The 5,000-nt window shown below is 48.4% G+C and overlaps 1 protein-coding gene across 1 annotated transcript in view; it reads left to right on the top strand.

Annotated features, from left to right (window-relative positions):
- The first annotated feature begins 3,144 nt into the window (after positions 1 to 3,144).
- LOC138867859 (discoidin domain-containing receptor 2-like) overlaps positions 3,145 to 5,000 on the top strand; it is a 59,025-nt gene continuing 57,169 nt past the window's right edge. The window contains exon 1 of the mRNA XM_070144770.1: positions 3,145 to 3,471. The gene's annotated coding sequence lies outside the window, so the exon portion shown is untranslated. The remainder of the gene's footprint in view (positions 3,472 to 5,000) is intronic.

Here is a 5,000-nt window from a genome sequence, read left to right as displayed (position 1 = left end):
GAGGGTGGGGGGAGTAAGGAGCAGAAAGGGAAAGGGAGGGGAAGGGGAGAGGGGGAGAGGAGGGGAGGGAAGACGCTTAAACTCCACTTCTTTCGGTTTCCGCTTTGTATCACACACGCCGCTGACACCTGAAGATACAGAACGCCGAGGAGGGGAGGGGAGGGAGGGAGGGGGCAAAGTGGCAGGTGAAGGGGTGGAGGGGGAAGGGATGGGGGAGGGAGAGGGGGGTGGGGTGGAGTGGGAGGGGGTAGGGGGTAAGATGAGGGAAGGTGTGGATGGGGAAGGAAGGCTGAGGGAAGGGAGAGAGGGGTGGAGGGGAAGAGGAGGGGAAAGGGGTTGTGGGGGGGAGAGAAAGAGGGTGGAGGAGAGGGGGGGAGGGAAAAAGCTGTGTGGGGGGAAGGGGTAGGAAGGGGAAGGAGGGAGGGGGTAAGGTGAGGGGAAGGGGGTGCGGGGTAGATGGAAATGGAGAGGAGAGAAGATGAAGATCGAATAAGTGGAAGAGAGATGAGAAGGGGAGAGGAAGGAGGAGAGATAAAGATAGGGTGATTTAGAGGAGGTGAGTGGGACTTAGATGGGAACAGAGGGGAGGTGGAGGAGTAGGGGGGGTAGATGAGGGGGTGGGGGTGGTAGAAGGGTTAAGGGGAAGAGGAGAGGGAGAGGGGTTTGAGAAGTAGGGGGGAGGGAGGGAAGGTTACTGAGAGAGAGAGAGAGAGAGAGAGAGAGAGAGAGAGAGAGAGAGAGAGAGAGAGAGAGAGAGAGAGAGAGAGAGAGATCATGATGAGAGAGAGAGCGAGAGAGAGAGAGAGATCATGATGAGAATGATGGGGAAAGAAATATAAAGAGGAAGAGATAATAGGAAAGGTAAAAATAAGGATCATATGAAAAGAGACAGAGAAAACAAGACGATAAAAAAGAGGGAGAGGAAGGAGATCTAATGAAGAAGAAAGAGAGAGAGGAAGATAACAGAGTCGAGGGGAAGAGCGAGGTTAAAACAGGCCGGGGGAGAGGAAGGGGGCGGTGCCGGGGGGCGTGTCCAGAGGTGACGTCGCGCAAGAACCCGGCCCTTCAAGTGAGCCCCGAAGACCACTCGCCAGATCCCAATAATAATTTCTAAGCTCTAAAAAGAACTTGATGTTTTGTCAAGGGCGCGCCGCTTGTCCCTCTCCTTGAGGCCTCTCGAGATGGCTTTTGGAAGGTCTTATGTGACGCCAGAAAGTAGTCTTGAGGACTTCTTCTCGCGAGCTATAATTCTTCTGTTGGAGTCCCTTTTAGATGGCGTTTTTCTCTCTCTCAAGTGGTGAAGATTTTCAGGTTGGTGGAGGAGGAGAGGAGGAGAGGTGGAGGGGAGGAAGGGAGAAAGGTATGGAAGACGTAGTTCAAAGTAATCGTCATTAATTGATCTATTCGGTAATTTGTCTTTAAAGATCATAAATAATATGAATAAGAAAGAATACCTAGCATCAAATACGTTTGCTATATGCAATAACTTGTAGAAAAAGAAGGCTATCAATAAGAAAGAATAATTTTCAAAGCATCAAATAGATCTCCTATTCTGTGCATTAATTTATTCTCATGCATACCTTTTTATCAACACTCGTCTCAAAGGACTGTGCTGAATCCGACCTTAATTCCCCTCCCTCAAAGTGACGTCATCGGCACCCCACGCAAGCCACGAGGGTTTATCACACTCCTGACGACGCCCTGATTGCTTCACGGCGCCCAGAAGACACGTGAGTGCATCTTCCGGTTCCTCGCCGTTCCTGTCTGGCTTCGCGTCCTTCCGTTGTTGCGTGCGCGGGTTGTGACGCAACACGACACAACGAAAGGCCTTTACGCTGTCGCTGAGGGGGGTGAGGCGGAGTGGTGGGGCTCGGGGAGGGGGTGGGGGGAGAGGGGGGTCGTTGGTTTGGGAGATGAAAGCAATAGCGGTGCATAGCGGAGGAGGACCGAGAAGAAGGGGGGGGGGGGTAACTTCGGTAATTTCTTCATCGCTTCGTCTTGTAGGAATTTTTGACTTGTCTGTGAATTCGCCTTGACCTTGTTTTACCTTTCCTCTTCACAGACTCGTTTTGGGAGACTTCGATCATTGTCTCCGAGGTCTCCCTAGCTTCCGCTTCTCCTTTGAGACGCTACGACCCGCCCTCATCTTGCAAGACGCCTTCGCTCCTCTCTCCCTCCGCATTCTCTCGTGAGGCATCGCTCCTCGTCTTCGCCGTGTGAGAGAACATTGTTACGTCTCCCTCCTGTCTCTTCCTTTTCTCTCTCAAGACATTGTTGCCGTCTTCAAGGAGCATTCGTGTAGGTGGCACGCCTCTGTAGCCGCCCATTCGTGACCACCGCCCATGGACCTTCGAAAAGAGGTTGCAATAACACCTCAAACCGGACGTTTTCATGCAAATGAAGTGCGGTCTTACCGTGGCGCCTTTTTTTTATTTTTTTCTTAACCCTGTTTCAAGACACTGTAAAGGGAAGCAATGTGGGTTTTTGTTAGGCTGAACAGGTACAAGGAGAAAACAGAAAAAAACGTATTTCTCTTTATCAGCATTCTTCTTTATCTTTATCATCGATATCAATTCTACATAAATATGTTTATTTCAGGATCATCATCTCACAGGCGTTGGAAACAGGACAATTTTCTGTCTTAATTTTAGCCATGTTGTCATATAAAATCTCTTTCTTTTTGAAACGAACTCAACCCAGCGACATCTAACGGACTTCCCGGCCCGTCCGCTGCCGCTGCTGGTTCCGTCAGACTTTCTCATTCATCAGCTCTGACGCTCCACCTCCGCATATGCTGACGCCAACACTCAAAGAAGAAAGAGAGAGAGAGAGAGAGAGAGAGAGAGAGAGAGAGAGAGAGAGAGAGAGAGAGAGAGAGAGAGAGAGAGAGAGAGAGAGAGATAGGTAGATAGATAGATCGAGTGAGAGAGAACATACAAGAAATAAGGCACAAAGATAAGGAAATATAAAAAGTGCAATAGACAGATAGATAGGCGGAGAGCGCGCGACAGGACCCTCTCCTCCATCGTGCAATAATGACAATCGGATCGCCGCCAAGCCAAACAGGGCCATAAATCGGCAGCCGGCATCCCTCGCGCCCGAGGTGCTGGCGAGAGATGACCCGAGTCACCAGACACGGCCACTTGGGGAGCCAGTCATACCTCAGCCGCTGGTGAGGGAGGTTGTTGCTTCGCGCGCTCCCGGAGCCTCGTTAGCGTGTGTGTGTGTGTTCTTTCGAGTTCGGTTTCCCGTTTTCACTTTACTCTCTCATAGATTACGAACGAAGTGCGATTTTTCCTCTCGCAGTGTAGAGTTCTAGACAGACACTCTCATTGGATTTAAGCTACAAGTGTGCGAATTTATATTTTTTGTGTGTGGTGAACTTTTTCTAATGAGGACTGCGCTTTTACCTCATTACGAAAATCTTTGGAAAACGAACTGCAAGCAAGAACATCCATCAACATAGTACTGGTAAGTAACAAAAAAGAAAAAAAAAACACATTTCTCTAAAAATAGGGAAAAAATAAGACATTCATCCATCCCCCTTCTCGCATTTTCAAAAAACACAAAAATGAAAATAGGATTCTCGCCGTGTTTGCCCGAAGGAAAATGAAAAGTCCTCCAGCTGAGGAGCGAATAAAGCAAGCCGCAGTAAATTTACCTTCGTGAATGGCGACTTCAGGAGCAATTCAGAGCTGCAGCGAGTGTGCCCTCATAGCCTTAGGAGAATGAGGCGCTTCAATGAGGCGAACAGGAATTGCAACACTCACCTGGGGAAAGGTGGGCGCTAGGTTCCCTCACATGATATTTCTAAAATAATTTCATATTGTTGCCACTACGGTTAAACTGCCCAAAATGCACAGGATATTACCAGAACTAACAGCAATGCGAGACCACAATATTATGAAGTAAAAATATATATACTTACGCCAGCTACATCACCTGGAGGTGGTCGCGGCCGTGAAGTTAAGAGAAATTTTGGGTTTGATGCGTTTACTGAACCTGTGCTCTGGTGACATTAAACTTCAACAATAACTGTGCGTGGAGGCGTTTTTAAAGATTTTTTCCCTTTAAATACATTCAAAGATTTTCTCAATTTTCCAATGCTCGAGACATTCTTAATAATTGTCATTTCCCCTAAAATACATGCAAATATTTCCTCAGTTTTCCAATCATCAAAAAAGGCAAACTCAACATAAATCGCATCCAGACCCATTCGCGCGAAATCGCAAGTCGACATTCGATCTTAAATTTAAAAAGGAATTAAACGCAGTATGAATGACAATCTCCTCGCCACAGAGCCTCGTTCAACCCGCCCTCCGCACCAACACTCGCCCGCCCTCAGGAATGCATTTCCAAACTACTTCCCAAGACGAATGAATGATCGCATGTCCTAAAAAAAAGCCAAGAATCACAAGTTCCGCCGCGATAGAGCCCGCACCTGAGTAAACACTCCCCTATCAATCCACCCGTTAATAACCAGCGCCGATGGTAATGATTGATAATGATCTTGCAACACGTTCCCGCAATGGGGATCTTGCGCTGCTGCTGCCTCCCTTGTCGGGCAGGATCTGTTCCCGTTCGCACCTGCCTCGGCTCGCGGCTCCCGTGGGGACTGAATCGGCCTGTTCTTTCTCGGTCCCGCCACAAGCACATATATCCGGCTGGTGTCTTGGCGGCCGGCTCTCCGATGGCCGCTTCCTGAGGTGTGGCTTTATTCCCGGGTTTACTTTGCTGATTGGGGTTTGCCTTCGCTCGGCGGTTTGCTTTTCTCCTTCCTTCGTTTTGTCTTTGTCTTCTTCTCTTCTCTTATTTTCACCCCTTTATTTCTTTTCCTGTTCTTCGTTTCATTTTTTTTCCTTGCCTTTCCTGTAATCATTCTTTTCGGTCTTCTTCGTCTTCGGCCTCTTCTTTGTCGGCTTCCTCCTTTTATTCTTCGTCCTCTTCTTCACTGTTGTCCTCCCTTTTTCCTTCTCTCATTACATAAATTTTGTATTTCA

The sequence above is a fragment of the Penaeus vannamei genome, chromosome 32, assembly GCF_042767895.1.
Source record: "Penaeus vannamei isolate JL-2024 chromosome 32, ASM4276789v1, whole genome shotgun sequence".
Taxonomy (NCBI): domain Eukaryota; kingdom Metazoa; phylum Arthropoda; class Malacostraca; order Decapoda; family Penaeidae; genus Penaeus; species Penaeus vannamei.
The sequence above is the reverse complement of the archived record's forward strand: the minus strand, read 5'-3'. Positions and strand labels throughout refer to the sequence as shown.